Genomic DNA, 18,747 nt, shown 5'->3' on the forward strand with positions numbered 1-18,747 from the left:
ACGAGAGTCTTTTGTAAAGAAATGTAGCTAGATAGCTAGCTAGGTAATCAATGAATCCCAACACATGACATGACGTAACATTAGTTAGTTAGCGAGCCAGCCAGCTGACGTTTGCTAGATAGTTAACCGTACACTTTAAATTGAAATGAAAATACTTTGTCCAAATTAGAGTGAAGTCTTTTGTTAAGACATGTAGCTAGCTAGCTAAACAATGGACCATAATCACAACTGATGATGTTACTACCTTGCATGAATCTGCAGGTAGCTAACCACCAGGTTCTATCGCTATAACTAAAGCAAATGTGTCTGAGATACGAAGAATAAGATGATATACATAACATTAGCTAATGACCCAGCCAGCTAACTTTAGCTAGCTAACAGTACATTTGAAATTAAACCACTCTCTGTCAAAATAAGAAACGTGTATTATCTGAAAATCTTACCAGTTTACATCATGGTTGGACGCATCTCCTGTCTGATGCCATGCATGGTTGCCTTAGGTTGATGATGTAATCCAGACTGGTGTTTTCCACATCTTCTTAGCTATCATATTAGAATTCCACTGATTTCAATACTCAGTTCTCCAGAAAGTGGAGAGCATACACATAACGTTAGCTAGTGAGCCAGCCAGCTAATGTTAGCTCGCTAACAGTACACTTTAACTTGATATTATGGTTATGCATTTTTACTACACAATAAAAAAAAATTATAGCCACATCGACACGATCACCTAAACATACTGACCGGCTCTTATAGTCAGACGCCTGCTATATGGTAGACCAATCCAAACGCATCTCTCGGCATGTCCACCCCGCTCATTCTCTCAGCCAATTATGGCTAGCAGGAAGGTTGCTCTCACTTTTTCTGTGGCTAAACCAACTAGACTTGTAGTTTCACAATTGTATTTGTATCTACAGATGTCATACAAGTTTGATATTAAGGCACATGAAAGTTCTCATGTTTGAGAAGGCATTTCTGCCAAAAAATGCATTTTGATAAAAAATATTTATAATTTTTCATAAAAAATATAACTCTCCCGTGAACCCGTGACATACGCCTAGTTTCCTGAAATGGGCTACATATCGGTATGCATGTCAGCTTTGACATTGGTTTTGCAGATCTGCGTTAAACTAGACATCTGGCTGATGCCGACGTTGCCATTTTTAGATAATATCCTCCGATTCCGACATGTTTACCGATGTGTCGTGCATCCCTAGTCTGAATACTTATGCATATAAGGTATTTCAGTTTTTTGACATTTTTAATATAAATTAGCAAAAATGTCTAGACACTTTTAGCTTCTTCATTATTGGGTACTGTGTGTAGATTGAGGGGGAAAATATTTAATCCATTTTAGAATAACTTTGTAACTTAAAAAAATGTGGAAAAAGTCAATGGGTCTGAATACTTTCCGAATGCACTGTTTATGTAAATGGTTACATTTGGGATTGAGTTGGATTGGCCACTCCATGCATCACTGCTCTCCTCCTCCTCTCCCTCTGCTGTGTGTTCTATTGGCCACTCCATGCATCACTGCTCTCCTCCTCCTCTCCCTCTGCTGTGTGTTCTATTGGCCACTCCATGCATCACTGCTCTCCTCCTCCTCTCCCTCTGCTGTGTGTTCTATTGGCCACTCCATGCATCACTGCTCTCCTCCTCCTCTCCCTCTGCTGTGTGTTCTATTGGCCACTCCATGCATCACTGCTCTCCTCCTCCTCTCCCTCTGCTGTGTGTTCTATTGACCACTCCATGCATCACTGCTCTCCTCCTCCTCTCCCTCTGCTGTGTGTTCTATTGGCCACTCCATGCATCACTGCTCTCCTCCTCCTCTCCCTCTGCTGTGTGTTCTATTGACCACTCCATGCATCACTGCTCTCCACCTCCTCTCCCTCTGCTGAGTGTTCTATTGGCCACTCCATGCATCACTGCTCTCCTCCTCCTCTCCCTCTGCTGTGTGTTCTATTGGCCACTCCATGCATCACTGCTCTCCTCCTCCTCTCCCTCTGCTGTGTGTTCTATTGGCCACTCCATGCATCACTGCTCTCCTCCTCCTCTCCCTCTGCTGTGTGTTCTATTGGCCACTCCATGCATCACTGCTCTCCTCCTCCTCTCCCTCTGCTGTGTGTTCTATTGGCCACTCCATGCATCACTGCTCTCCTCCTCCTCTCCCTCTGCTGTGTGTTCTATTGGCCACTCCATGCATCACTGCTCTCCTCCTCTCCCTCTGCTGTGTGTTCTATTGGCCACTCCATGCATCACTGCTCTCCTCCTCCTCTCCCTCTGCTGAGTGTTCTATTGGCCACTCCATGCATCACTGCTCTCCTCCTCCTCTCCCTCTGATGTGTGTTCTATTGGCCACTCCATGCATCACTGCTCTCCTCCTCCTCTCCCTCTGCTGTGTGTTCTATTGGCCACTCCATGCATCACTGCTCTCCTCCTCCTCTCCCTCTGCTGTGTGTTCTATTGGCCACTCCATGCATCACTGCTCTCCTCCTCCTCTCCCTCTGCTGTGTGTTCTATTGGCCACTCCATGCATCACTGCTCTCCTCCTCCTCTCCCTCTGCTGTGTGTTCTATTGGTCACTCCATGCATCACTGCTCTCCTCCTCTCCCTCTGCTGTGTGTTCTATTGGCCACTCCATGCATCACTGCTCTCCTCCTCCTCTCCCTCTGCTGTGTGTTCTATTGGCCACTCCATGCATCACTGCTCTCCTCCTCCTTTCCCTCTGCTGTGTGTTCTATTGGCCACTCCATGCATCACTGCTCTCCTCCTCCTCTCCCTCTGCTGTGTGTTCTATTGGCCACTCCATGCATCACTGCTCTCCTCCTCCTCTCCCTCTGCTGTGTGTTCTATTGGCCACTCCATGCATCACTGCTCTCCTCCTCCTCTCCCTCTGCTGTGTGTTCTATTGACCACTCCATGCATCACTGCTCTCCACCTCCTCTCCCTCTGCTGAGTGTTCTATTGGCCACTCCATGCATCACTGCTCTCCTCCTCCTCTCCCTCTGCTGTGTGTTCTATTGGCCACTCCATGCATCACTGCTCTCCTCCTCCTCTCCCTCTGCTGTGTGTTCTATTGGCCACTCCATGCATCACTGCTCTCCTCCTCCTCTCCCTCTGCTGTGTGTTCTATTGGCCACTCCATGCATCACTGCTCTCCACCTCCTCTCCCTCTGCTGAGTGTTCTATTGGCCACTCCATGCATCACTGCTCTCCTCCTCCTCTCCCTCTGCTGTGTGTTCTATTGGCCACTCCATGCATCACTGCTCTCCTCCTCCTCTCCCTCTGCTGTGTGTTCTATTGGCCACTCCATGCATCACTGCTCTCCTCCTCCTCTCCCTCTGCTGTGTGTTCTATTGGTCACTCCATGCATCACTGCTCTCCTCCTCTCCCTCTGCGGTGTGTTCTATTGGCCACTCCATGCATCACTGCTCTCCTCCTCCTCTCCCTCTGCTGTGTGTTCTATTGACCACTCCATGCATCACTGCTCTCCTCCTCCTCTCCCTCTGCTGTGTGTTCTATTGGCCACTCCATGCATCACTGCTCTCCTCCTCCTCTCCCTCTGCTGTGTGTTCTATTGGCCACTCCATGCATCACTGCTCTCCTCCTCCTCTCCCTCTGCTGTGTGTTCTATTGGCCACTCCATGCATCACTGCTCTCCTCCTCTCCCTCTGCTGTGTGTTCTATTGGCCACTCCGTGCATCACTGCTCTCCTCCTCCTCTCCCTCTGCTGTGTGTTCTATTGACGCACTTACCTCCATACACACACACACAGACGCACACACATCATATTCCTTGTTTCACATGGCGCAATTAACATCACTATGGATACAGGTACTACCACTCGTCAAGGAGAGAGACATGACGGAGGGCGTGTGAGAGAGAAATGATGGCGGGAGGGGGAGAGAAGTGTGTTTCTACAGTTGCTAGCGATCATGTGGGGTTGTGCAGATATTCAACACCTTTCCTCATTTGACACAACTCACTAACCCTGTGCCCCTGTATGGGTCACAATAACTACTTCCACTGAGTGAGAGCAGTAGAGAGATGGATTAATGTCTTCAGATTCAGTCACAGAGCACTAGGAGGACTATGTAGCCACAGAGCACTAGGAGGAATATAATCGCAGAGCATTAGGAGGACTATGTAGTCACAGAGCACTAGGAGGACTATGTAGCCACAGAGCACTAGGTGGACTATGTAGCCACAGAGCACTAGGTGGACTATGTAGCCACAGAGCACTAGGAGGACTATGTAGTCACAGAGCACTAGGAGGACTATGTAGCCACAGAGCACTAGGAGGACTATGTAGTCACAGAGCACTAGGGGGACTATGTAGTCACAGAGCACTAGGGGGACTATGTAGTCACAGAGCACTAGGGGGACTATGTAGTCACAGAGCATTAGGACTATGTAGTCACAGAGCACTAGGAGGACTATGTATTCACAGAGCATTAGGACAATGTCGTCACAGAGCACTAGGAGGACTATGTAGTCGCAGAGCATTAGGACTATGTAGGACTATGCAGTTGCAGAGCATTAGGACTATGTAGTCACAGAGCATTAGGAGGAATATAATCGCAGAGCATTAGGAGGACTATGTAGTCACAGAGCATTAGGACTATTTAGTCACAGAGCATTAGGAGGACTATGTAGTCACAGAGGATTAAAACAATGTATGGCTAAAGTCACAGAGCATTAGACTATGTAGTCATAGAACATTAGGACTATGTAGGACTATGTAGTCACAGAGCATTAGGAGGAAAATAATCGCAGAGCATTAGAAGGACTATGTAGTCACAGAGCATTAGGACTATTTAGTCACAGAGCATTAGGAGGACTATGTAGTCACATAGCATTAGGAGGACTATGTAGTCACATAGCATTAGGAGGACTATGTAGTCACAGAGCATTAGGACTATGAAGTCACAGAGCATTAGGACTATGTTGTCACAGAGCATTAGGAGGAAAATAATCGCAGAGCATTAGAAGGACTATGTAGTCACAGAGCATTAGGACTATTTAGTCACAGAGCATTAGGAGGACTATGTAGTCACAGAGCATTAGGACTATGTAGTCACAGAGCATTAGGACTATGTAGTCACAGAGCATTAGGCCTATGTAGTCATAGAGCATTAGGAGGACTATGTAGTCACAGAGCATTAGGAGGACTATGTAGTCACAGAGCATTAGGACTATGAAGTCACAGAGCATTAGGACTATGTTGTCACAGAGCATTAGGACTATGTTGTCACAGAGCATTAGGACTATGTAGTCACAGAGCATTAGGACTATGTTGTCACAGAGCATTAGGACTATGAAGTTACAGAGCATTAGGACTATGTTGTCACAGAGCATTAGAACTATGTTGTCACAGAGCATTAGGACTATGTTGTCACAGAGCATTAGGACTATGAAGTCACAGAGCATTAGGACTATGTTGTCACAGAGCATTAGGACTATGTTGTCACAGAGCATTAGGACTATGTTGTCACAGAGCATTAGGACTATGAAGTCACAGAGCATTAGAACTATGTAGTCACAGAGCATTAGGACTATGAAGTTACAGAGCATTAGAACTATGTAGTCACAGAGCATTAGGACTATGAAGTTACAGAGCATTAGGACTATGTTGTCACAGAGCATTAGGACTATGAAGTTACAGACCATTAGAACTATGTAGTCACAGAGCATTAGGACTATGAAGTTACAGAGCATTAGGACTATGTTGTCACAGAGCATTAGGACTATGAAGTTACAGAGCATTAGAACTATGTAGTCACAGAGCATTAGGACTATGTAGTCACAGAGCATTAGGACTATGAAGTTACAGAGCATTAGAACTATGTAGTCACAGAGCATTAGGACTATGAAGTTACAGAGCATTAGGACTATGAAGTCACAGAGCATTAGGACTATGTTGTCACAGCATTAGGACTATGAAGTTACAGAGCATTAGGACTATGAAGTTACTGAGCATTAGAACTATGTAGTCACAGAGCATTAGGACTATGTAGTCACAGAGCATTAGGACTATGTTGTCACAGAGCATTAAGACTATGAAGTTACAGAGCATTAGGACTATGAAGTTACAGAGCATTAGAACTATGTAGTCACAGAGCATTAGGACTATGTTGTCACAGAGCATTAGGACTATGAAGTTACAGAGCATTAGAACTATGTAGTCACAGAGCATTAGGACTATGTAGTCACAGAGCATTATGACTATGAAGTCACAGAGCATTAGAACTATGTAGTCACAGAGCATTAGGACTATGAAGTTACAGAGCATTAGGACTATGAAGTTACAGAGCATTAGAACTATGTTGTCACAGAGCATTAGGACTATGTTGTCACAGAGCATTAGGACTATGTTGTCACAGAGCATTAGGACTATGAAGTCACAGAGCATTAGAACTATGTAGTCACAGAGCATTAGGACTATGAAGTTACAGAGCATTAGGACTATGTAGTCACAGAGCATTAGGACTATGTAGTCACAGAGCATTAGGACTATGAAGTTACAGAGCATTAGAACTATGTAGTCACAGAGCATTAGGACTATGTTGTCACAGAGCATTAGAACTATGTAGTCACAGATCATTAGAACTATGTAGTCACAGAGCATTAGGACTATGAAGTTACAGAGCATTAGGACTATGAAGTTACAGAGCATTAGGACTATGAAGTTACAGAGCATTAGAACTATGTAGTCACAGAGCATTAGGACTATGAAGTTACAGAGCATTAGGACTATGAAGTTACAGAGCATTAGGACTATGAAGTTACAGAGCATTAGGACTATGAAGTTACAGAGCATTAGGACTATGAAGTTACAGAGCATTAGGACTATGAAGTTACAGAGCATTAGGACTATGAAGTTACAGAGCATTAGGACTATGAAGTTACAGAGCATTAGGACTATGAAGTTACAGAGCATTAGGACTATGTAGTCACAGAGCATTAGGACTATGTTGTCACAGAGCATTAGGACTATGTAGTCACAGAGCATTAGGACTATGAAGTTACAGAGCATTAGGACTATGAAGTTACAGAGCATTAGGACTATGAAGTTACAGAGCATTAGGACTATGAAGTTACAGAGCATTAGGACTATGTAGTCACAGAGCATTAGGGCTATGAAGTTACAGAGCATTAGGACTATGAAGTCACAGAGCATTAGGACTATGAAGTCACAGAGCATTAGGACTATGAAGTCACAGAGCATTAGGACTATGAAGTTACAGAGCATTAGGACTATGAAGTTACAGAGCATTAGAACTATGTTGTCACAGAGCATTAGGACTATGAAGTTACAGAGCATTAGGACTATGTTGTCACAGAGCATTAGGACTATGAAGTTACAGAGCATTAGAACTATGAAGTCACAGAGCATTAGGACTATGAAGTCACAGAGCATTAGGACTATGAAGTTACAGAGCATTAGGACTATGTTGTCACAGAGCATTAGGACTATGTAGTCACAGCATTAGGACTATGAAGTCACAGCATTAGGACTATGAAGTCACAGAGCATTAGGACTATGAAGTTACAGAGCATTAGGACTATGAAGTCACAGAGCATTAGGACTATGAAGTTACAGAGCATTAGGACTATGTTGTCACAGAGCATTAGGACTATGTAGTCACAGCATTAGGACTATGAAGTCACAGAGCATTAGGACTATGAAGTCACAGAGCATTAGGACTATGTAGTCACAGCATTAGGACTATGAAGTCACACAGCATTAGGACTATGAAGTCACAGAGCATTAGGACTATGAAGTCACAGAGCATTAGGACTATGTAGTCACAGAGCATTAGGACTATGAAGTCACAGAGCATTAGGACTATGAAGTTACAGAGCATTAGGACTATGAAGTTACAGAGCATTAGGACTATGTAGTCACAGAGCATTAGGACTATGTTGTCACAGAGCATTAGGACTATGAAGTTACAGAGCATTAGAGCTATGTAGTCACAGAGCATTAGGACTATGTAGTCACAGAGCATTAGGACTATGCAGTCACAGAGCATTAGAACTATGTTGTCACAGAGCATTAGGACTATGAAGTTACAGAGCATTAGGACTATGAAGTTACAGAGCATTAGAACTATGTTGTCACAGAGCATTAGGACTATGTTGTCACAGAGCATTAGGACTATGTTGTCACAGAGCATTAGGACTATGAAGTCACAGAGCATTAGAACTATGTAGTCACAGAGCATTAGGACTATGAAGTTACAGAGCATTAGGACTATGTAGTCACAGAGCATTAGGACTATGTAGTCACAGAGCATTAGGACTATGTAGTCACAGAGCATTAGGACTATGAAGTTACAGAGCATTAGGACTATGTAGTCACAGAGCATTAGGACTATGTAGTCACAGAGCATTAGGACTATGAAGTTACAGAGCATTAGAACTATGTAGTCACAGAGCATTAGGACTATGTTGTCACAGAGCATTAGAACTATGTAGTCACAGAGCATTAGAACTATGTAGTCACAGAGCATTAGGAATATGAAGTTACAGAGCATTAGGACTATGAAGTTACAGAGCATTAGGACTATGAAGTTACAGAGCATTAGAACTATGTAGTCACAGAGCATTAGGACTATGAAGTTACAGAGCATTAGGACTATGAAGTTACAGAGCATTAGGACTATGAAGTTACAGAGCATTAGGACTATGAAGTTACAGAGCATTAGGACTATGAAGTTACAGAGCATTAGGACTATGAAGTTACAGAGCATTAGGACTATGAAGTTACAGAGCATTAGGACTATGTAGTCACAGAGCATTAGGACTATGTTGTCACAGAGCATTAGGACTATGTAGTCACAGAGCATTAGGACTATGAAGTTACAGAGCATTAGGACTATGAAGTTACAGAGCATTAGGACTATGAAGTTACAGAGCATTAGGACTATGAAGTTACAGAGCATTAGGACTATGTAGTCACAGAGCATTAGAACTATGTTGTCACAGAGCATTAGGACTATGAAGTTACAGAGCATTAGGACTATGTTGTCACAGAGCATTAGGACTATGAAGTTACAGAGCATTAGAACTATGAAGTCACAGAGCATTAGGACTATGAAGTTACAGAGCATTAGGACTATGAAGTTACAGAGCATTAGGACTATGTAGTCACAGAGCATTAGGACTATGTTGTCACAGAGCATTAGGACTATGTAGTCACAGAGCATTAGGACTATGAAGTTACAGAGCATTAGGACTATGAAGTTACAGAGCATTAGGACTATGAAGTTACAGAGCATTAGGACTATGAAGTTACAGAGCATTAGGACTATGAAGTTACAGAGCATTAGGACTATGAAGTTACAGAGCATTAGGACTATGTAGTCACAGAGCATTAGGACTATGTTGTCACAGAGCATTAGGACTATGTAGTCACAGAGCATTAGGACTATGAAGTTACAGAGCATTAGGACTATGAAGTTACAGAGCATTAGGACTATGAAGTTACAGAGCATTAGGACTATGAAGTTACAGAGCATTAGGACTATGTAGTCACAGAGCATTAGGACTATGAAGTTACAGAGCATTAGGACTATGAAGTCACAGAGCATTAGGACTATGAAGTCACAGAGCATTAGGACTATGAAGTCACAGAGCATTAGGACTATGAAGTCACAGAGCATTAGGACTATGAAGTTACAGAGCATTAGGACTATGAAGTTACAGAGCATTAGAACTATGTTGTCACAGAGCATTAGGACTATGAAGTTACAGAGGATTAGGACTATGTAGTCACAGAGCATTAGAACTATGTTGTCACAGAGCATTAGGACTATGAAGTTACAGAGCATTAGGACTATGAAGTCACAGAGCATTAGGACTATGAAGTCACAGAGCATTAGGACTATGAAGTCACAGAGCATTAGGACTATGAAGTTACAGAGCATTAGGACTATGTTGTCACAGAGCATTAGGACTATGTAGTCACAGCATTAGGACTATGAAGTCACAGCATTAGGACTATGAAGTCACAGAGCATTAGGACTATGAAGTCAAAGAGCATTAGGACTATGAAGTTACAGAGCATTAGGACTATGAAGTCACAGAGCATTAGGACTATGAAGTTACAGAGCATTAGGACTATGTTGTCACAGAGCATTAGGACTATGAAGTCACAGAGCATTAGGACTATGAAGTCACAGAGCATTAGGACTATGTAGTCACAGCATTAGGACTATGAAGTCACACAGCATTAGGACTATGAAGTCACAGAGCATTAGGACTATGAAGTCACAGAGCATTAGGACTATGTAGTCACAGCATTAGGACTATGAAGTCACAGAGCATTAGGACTATGAAGTTACAGAGCATTAGGACTATGTAGTCACAGCATTAGGACGATGAAGTCACACAGCATTAGGACTATGAAGTCACTGAGCATTAGGACTATGAAGTCACAGAGCATTAGGACTATGTAGTCACAGCATTAGGACTATGAAGTCACAGAGCATTAGGACTATGAAGTTACAGAGCATTAGGACTATGAAGTTACAGAGCATTAGGACTATGTAGTCACAGAGCATTAGGACTATGTTGTCACAGAGCATTAGGACTATGAAGTTACAGAGCATTAGAACTATGTTGTCACAGAGCATTAGGACTATGAAGTTACAGAGCATTAGGACTATGAAGTTACAGAGCATTAGAACTATGTAGTCACAGAGCATTAGGACTATGTTGTCACAGAGCATTAGAACTATGTAGTCACAGAGCATTAGGACTATGAAGTTACAGAGCATTAGGACTATGAAGTAACAGAGCATTAGAACTATGTAGTCACAGAGCATTAGGACTATGTTGTCACAGAGCATTAGAACTATGTAGTCACAGAGCATTAGGACTATGAAGTTACAGAGCATTAGGACTATGAAGTTACAGAGCATTAGAACTATGTAGTCACAGAGCATTAGGACTATGAAGTTACAGAGCATTAGGACTATGAAGTTACAGAGCATTAGGACTATGAAGTTACAGAGCATTAGAACTATGTAGTCACAGAGCATTAGGACTATGAAGTTACAGAGCATTAGGACTATGAAGTTACAGAGCATTAGAACTATGTAGTCACAGAGCATTAGGACTTTGAAGTTACAGAGCATTAGGACTATGAAGTCACAGAGCATTAGAACTATGTTGTCACAGAGCATTAGGACTATGAAGTCACAGAGCATTAGGACTATGAAGTCACAGAGCATTAGGACTATGTAGTCACAGAGCATTAGGACTATGAAGTTACAGAGCATTAGAACTATGTTGTCACAGAGCATTAGGACTATGAAGTTACAGAGCATTAGGACTATGTAGTCACAGAGCATTAGAACTATGTTGTCACAGAGCATTAGGACTATGAAGTTACAGAGCATTAGGACTATGTTGTCACAGAGCATTAGGACTATGAAGTTACAGAGCATTAGGACTATGAAGTCACAGAGCATTAGGACTATGAAGTCACAGAGCATTAGGACTATGAAGTTACAGAGCATTAGGACTATGTTGTCACAGAGCATTAGGACTATGAAGTTACAGAGCATTAGGACTATGAAGTTACAGAGCATTAGGACTATGTTGTCACAGAGCATTAGGACTATGAAGTTACAGAGCATTAGGACTATGTAGTCACAGAGCATTAGGACTATGTTGTCACAGAGCATTAGGACTATGAAGTTACAGAGCATTAGAACTATGTTGTCACAGAGCATTAGGACTATGAAGTTACAGAGCATTAGGACTATGAAGTTACAGAGCATTAGAACTATGTAGTCACAGAGCATTAGGACTATGTTGTCACAGAGCATTAGAACTATGTAGTCACAGAGCATTAGGACTATGAAGTTACAGAGCATTAGGACTATGAAGTAACAGAGCATTAGAACTATGTAGTCACAGAGCATTAGGACTATGTTGTCACAGAGCATTAGAACTATGTAGTCACAGAGCATTAGGACTATGAAGTTACAGAGCATTAGGACTATGAAGTTACAGAGCATTAGAACTATGTAGTCACAGAGCATTAGGACTATGAAGTTACAGAGCATTAGGACTATGAAGTTACAGAGCATTAGGACTATGAAGTTACAGAGCATTAGAACTATGTAGTCACAGAGCATTAGGACTATGAAGTTACAGAGCATTAGGACTATGAAGTTACAGAGCATTAGAACTATGTAGTCACAGAGCATTAGGACTTTGAAGTTACAGAGCATTAGGACTATGAAGTCACAGAGCATTAGAACTATGTTGTCACAGAGCATTAGGACTATGAAGTCACAGAGCATTAGGACTATGAAGTCACAGAGCATTAGGACTATGTAGTCACAGAGCATTAGGACTATGAAGTTACAGAGCATTAGAACTATGTTGTCACAGAGCATTAGGACTATGAAGTTACAGAGCATTAGGACTATGTAGTCACAGAGCATTAGAACTATGTTGTCACAGAGCATTAGGACTATGAAGTTACAGAGCATTAGGACTATGTTGTCACAGAGCATTAGGACTATGAAGTTACAGAGCATTAGGACTATGAAGTCACAGAGCATTAGGACTATGAAGTCACAGAGCATTAGGACTATGAAGTTACAGAGCATTAGGACTATGTTGTCACAGAGCATTAGGACTATGAAGTTACAGAGCATTAGGACTATGAAGTTACAGAGCATTAGGACTATGTTGTCACAGAGCATTAGGACTATGAAGTTACAGAGCATTAGGACTATGTTGTCACAGAGCATTAGGACTATGAAGTTACAGAGCATTAGGACTATGAAGTTACAGAGCATTAGGACTATGAAGTTACAGAGCATTAGGACTATGAAGTTACATAGCATTAGGACTATGAAGTTACAGAGCATTAGGACTATGTAGTCACAGAGCATTAGGACTATGAAGTTACAGAGCATTAGGACTATGAAGTCACAGAGCATTAGGACTATGTTGTCACAGAGCATTAGGACTATGAAGTCACAGAGCATTAGGACTATGAAGTCACAGAGCATTAGGACTATGAAGTTACAGAGCATTAGGACTATGAAGTTACAGAGCATTAGGACTATGTTGTCACAGAGCATTAGGACTATGTAGTCACAGCATTAGGACTATGAAGTCACAGCATTAGGACTATGAAGTCACAGAGCATTAGGACTATGAAGTTACAGAGCATTAGGACTATGAAGTCACAGAGCATTAGGACTATGAAGTTACAGAGCATTAGGACTATGTTGTCACAGAGCATTAGGACTATGTAGTCACAGCATTAGGACTATGAAGTCACAGAGCATTAGGACTATGAAGTCACAGAGCATTAGGACTATGTAGTCACAGCATTAGGACTATGAAGTCACAGAGCATTAGGACTATGAAGTCACAGAGCATTAGGACTATGAAGTTACAGAGCATTAGGACTATGTAGTCACAGAGCATTAGGACTATGAAGTTACAGAGCATTAGGACTATGAAGTCACAGAGCATTAGGACTATGTTGTCACAGAGCATTAGGACTATGAAGTCACAGAGCATTAGGACTATGAAGTCACAGAGCATTAGGACTATGAAGTTACAGAGCATTAGGACTATGAAGTTACAGAGCATTAGAACTATGTTGTCACAGAGCATTAGGACTATGAAGTTACAGAGCATTAGGACTATGTTGTCACAGAGCATTAGGACTATGAAGTTACAGAGCATTAGGACTATGAAGTCACAGAGCATTAGGACTATGAAGTCACAGAGCATTAGGACTATGAAGTTACAGAGCATTAGGACTATGTTGTCACAGAGCATTAGGACTATGTAGTCACAGCATTAGGACTATGAAGTCACAGCATTAGGACTATGAAGTCACAGAGCATTAGGACTATGAAGTTACAGAGCATTAGGACTATGAAGTCACAGAGCATTAGGACTATGAAGTCACAGAGCATTAGGACTATGTTGTCACAGAGCATTAGGACTATGTAGTCACAGCATTAGGACTATGAAGTCACAGAGCATTAGGACTATGAAGTCACAGAGCATTAGGACTATGTAGTCACAGCATTAGGACTATGAAGTCACACAGCATTAGGACTATGAAGTCACAGAGCATTAGGACTATGAAGTCACAGAGCATTAGGACTATGTAGTCACAGCATTAGGACTATGTTGTCACAGAGCATTATGACTATGTAGTCACAGCATTAGGACTATGAAGTCACAGAGCATTAGGACTATGAAGTCACAGAGCATTAGGACTATGTAGTCACAGCATTAGGACTATGAAGTCACAGAGCATTAGGACTATGTTGTCACAGAGCATTAGGACTATGTAGTCACAGCATTAGGACTATGAAGTCACAGAGCATTAGGACTATGAAGTCACACAGCATTAGGACTATGAAGTCACAGAGCATTAGGACTATGAAGTCACAGAGCATTAGGACTATGTAGTCACAGCATTAGGACTATGAAGTCACAGAGCATTAGGACTATGAAGTCACAGAGCATTAGGACTATGAAGTCACAGAGCATTAGGACTATGAAGTCACAGAGCATTAGGACTATGTTGTCACAGAGCATTAGGACTATGTAGTCACAGCATTAGGACTATGAAGTCACAGAGCATTAGGACTATGAAGTCACAGAGCATTAGGACTATGTAGTCACAGCATTAGGACTATGAAGTCACACAGCATTAGGACTATGAAGTCACAGAGCATTAGGACTATGAAGTCACAGAGCATTAGGACTATGTAGTCACAGCATTAGGACTATGAAGTCACAGAGCATTAGGACTATGAAGTCACAGAGCATTAGGACTATGTAGTCACAGAGCATTAGGACTATGAAGGAATATAACTGAATTTATTTGAACAGCTTAATTTACTGTTTTTCTTTGTCTGTCTCTCTCGCTGGCTCTGTCCCTGTCTCTCTGTCTCTCTCTCTTTCTCTCTCTTTCTCTCTCTGTCTATCTCTCTGTCTCTCTCTCTTTCTCTCTGTCTTTCTCTCTTTCTCTCTCTCTCTCTCTCTGTCTCGCTCTCTCTCTGTCTTTCTCACTCGCTCTCTCTTCTTGCTCTCTCTCTCTTCTCGCTCTCTCTCTCTGTCTCTCTTCTCACTCTATCTCTCTGTCTCGCTCTCTGTCTCGTTCTGTCTCACTCTCTGTCTCGCTCTCTCTCTCTATCTCATTCTCTGTTGGCCTCGCTCTCTCTCTCTCGGTCTCGGTCTCTCTGTCTTGGTCTTTCTCTCTCGGTGTCTCTGTCTCTCTCTCGGTGTCTCTGTCTCTCTCCCGGTGTCTCTGTCGGTCTCTGTCTCTCTGTCGGTCTCTGTCTCTCTGTCGGTCTCTGTCATTCTCTCTCTCGCTCGGTCTCTGTCAGTCTCTCTCTTGGTCTATGTCTCTGTCTCTCTGTCTCTGTCTCTCGGTCTCTCTCTCGGTCTCTCTCTCGGTTTCGGTCTCTGTTTCTCTTGGTCTTGGTCTCTGTTTTCTCTCTCTCTCTCTCTCGGTTTCGATCTCTGTTTCTCTTGGTCTCGGTCTCTGTTTTTCTCTTTCTCTCTCGGTCTCTCTCTGTCTCACTCTCGCTCTCTCTCTGACTCTGTAACACTGTGTATGAAATCCCAGAGAGTAAACTCACTAACCTATACCAGTTATAACTCCTAACAGACAGCAATCACCTTACAGACTTGTACCGGAAAGAAGAGGTCGTCACGGTAACGGCAACGGGAGGAGTCATCCAGAGCCCCCGCTTTCCTAACGCCTATCCCAGGAACCTGCAGTTGTCATGGAAACTACTGTCGCCCCACAACACCCGCATCACCCTGGAGTTTGACTCCCACTTTGCACTGGAGGAACCTGAGAACGAAGTCTGCAGGTGAGAGAGGGAGGAGAGGATAGAGAGGTGAAAGATTGAAGTGCCAGGGAGAGAGAAAGTTGGCTGTGTTTGTAACAGATGAAAAGGGAGATTTGAGTGACGAGAGTAGGCTGGAAGAGAGTAGGCTGTCATCCCTCTGATGAGGGTATCAACATCTACAGAGACTAAAGAGAGGAGGGAAAGAGAGAGAGGGGGGAGGGATGGATGAAGGTTGCCGTCTTTGCAGTAATGAAGAATATGTCCTTGAGGGTGAGAAGAAAGAATAGGCTTTTAATCCCCAAACCAAAGGCATTTGTCTTTGTAAGCACTTTAGACAAGAGAGAGGGGAGAGGAACAGAAAGCGAGAGGGGAGAGGAACAGAAAGCGAGAGGGGAGAGGAACAGGAGGGGAGAGGAACAGGAGGGGAGAGGAACAGAAAGCGAGAGGAGAGAGGACCAGAAAGCGGGAGGGGAGAGGAACAGAAAGCTGGAGGGGAGAGGAACAGAAAGCTGGAGGGGAGAGGAACAGGAGAGGAGAGGAACAGAAAGCGAGAGGGGAGAGGGACAGAAAGCGAGTGGGGAGAGGAACAGAAAGCGAGAGAGGAGAGGACCAGGAGGGGAGAGGCACAGAAAGCGAGAGGGGAGAGGCACAGAAAGCGAGAGGGGAGAGGCACAGAAAGCGAGAGGGGAGAGGAACAGAAAGCGAGAGGGGAGAGGAACAGAAAGTGAGAAGGGAGAGGAACAGAAAGCAAGAGGGGAGAGGAACAGAAAGCGAGAGGAGAGAGGACCAGAAAGCGGGAGGGGAGAGGAACAGAAAGCTGGAGGGGAGAGGAACAGAAAGCGAGATGGGAGAGGAACAGGAGAGGAGAGGAACAGAAAGCGAGAGGGGAGAGGGACAGAAAGCGAGTGGGGAGAGGCACAGAAAGCGAGAGAGGAGAGGACCAGGAGGGGAGAGGCACAGAAAGCGAGAGGGGAGAGGAACAGAAAGCGAGAGGGGAGAGGAACAGAAAGCGAGAGGGGAGAGGAACAGAAAGTGAGAAGGGAGAGGAACAGAAAGCGAGAGAGGAGAGGAACAGGAGGGGAGTGGAACGGAAAGTGAGAGGAGAGAGGAACAGAAAGCGAGAGGGGAGAGGAACAGGAGGGGAGAGGAACAGAAAGCAAGAGGGGAGAGGCACAAGAGGCGAGAGGAACAGAAAGCGAGAGGGGAGTGGAACAGGAGGGGAGAGGAACAGAAAGCGAGAGGGGAGAGTCACAGGAGGGGAGAGGAACAGAAAGCGAGAGGGGAGTGGAACAGGAGGGGAGAGGAACAGAAAGCGAGAGAGGAGAGGAAACAGGAGGGGAGAGGAACAGAAAGCGAGAGTGGCGAGGAACAGGAGGGGAGAGGCACAGAAAGCGAGAGGGGAGAGGAACAGAAAGCGAGAGGGGAGAGGAACAGAAAGCGAGAGGGGAGAGGAACAGGAGGGGAGAGGAACAGAAAGTGAGAGGGGAGAGGAACAGAAAGCGAGAGGGGTGAGGAACAGGAGGGAGAGCGACAGTAAGTGAGAGGGGAGAGGAACAGGAGGGGAGAGGAACAGAAAGCGAGAGGGGAGGAGGAACATAAAGCGAGAGGGGAGAGGAACATAAAGCGAGAGGGGAGAGGAACAGAAAGCGAGAGGGGTGAGGGACAGGAGGGGAGAGGCACAGAAAGTGAGAGGGGAGAGGAACAGGAGGGGAGAGGAACAGAAAGCGAGAGGGGGAGAGGAACAGAAAGCGAGAGGGGAGAGGAACATAAAGCGAGAGGGGAGAGGAACAGAAAGTGAGAGGGGAGAGGAACAGGAGGGGAGAGGAACAGAAAGCGAGAGGAGAGAGGAGCAGAAAGTGAGAGGAGAGAGGAACAGAAAGTGAGAGGGGAGAGGAACAGAAAGCGAGAGGGGTGAGGGACAGGAGGGGAGAGGAACAGAAAGCGAGAGGGGAGAGGAACATAAAGCGAGAGGGGAGAGGAACAGGAGGGGAGAGGAACAGAAAGTGAGAGGGGAGAGGAACAGGAGGGGAGAGGAACAGAAAGCGAGAGGAGAGAGGAGCAGAAAGTGAGAGGGGAGAGGAACAGAAAAGCGAGAGGAGAGAGGAACAGGAGGGGAGATGGGAGAGGAACCTTAGGGGAGAGGAACAGAAAGCGAGAGGGGAGAGGCCCTGAAATCGAGAGGGGAGAGGACAAGGAGGGGAGAGGGAAACAAGAAAGCGAGAGGAGAGAGGAACAGAAGGGGAGAGGAACATAAAGCGAGAGGGGAGAGGCACAGGAGGGGAGAGGACATAAAGCGAGAGGAGAGAGGAACAGGAGGGGAGAGGAAACAGAAAGCGAGAGAGGAGAGGAACAGGAGGGGAGTGGAACGGAAAGTGAGAGGAGAGAGGAACAGAAAGCGAGAGGGGAGAGGAACAGGAGGGGAGAGGAACAGAAAGCAAGAAGGGGAGAGGCACAAGAGGCGAGAGGAACAGAAAGCGAGAAGGGGAGTGGAACAGGAGGGGAGAGGACCAGAAAGCGAGAGGGGAGAGTCACAGGAGGGGGAGATGAACAGAAAGCGAGAGGGGAGTGGAACAGGAGGGGAGAGGAACAGAAGCGAGAGGGGAGAGGAACAGGAGGGAGAGGACAGAAAGCGAGAGTGGCGAGGAACAGGAGGGGAGAGGCACAGAAAGCGAGAGGGGAGAGGAACAGGAGGGGAGAGGAACAGAAAGCGAGAGGGGAGAGTAACAGAAGCGAGAGAGGGAGAGGAACAGAAAGCGAGAGGGGGAGAGGAACAGGAGGGAGATAGGAGAGAAACAGAAAGTGAGAGGGGAGAGGAACAGAAAGCGAGAGGGTGAGGAACAGGAGGGGAGAGGCACAGAAGTGAGAGGGGAGAGGAACAGGAGGG

Source organism: Oncorhynchus kisutch, linkage group LG15 (assembly GCF_002021735.2).
Source record: "Oncorhynchus kisutch isolate 150728-3 linkage group LG15, Okis_V2, whole genome shotgun sequence".
NCBI classification, from domain to species: Eukaryota; Metazoa; Chordata; class Actinopteri; order Salmoniformes; family Salmonidae; genus Oncorhynchus; species Oncorhynchus kisutch.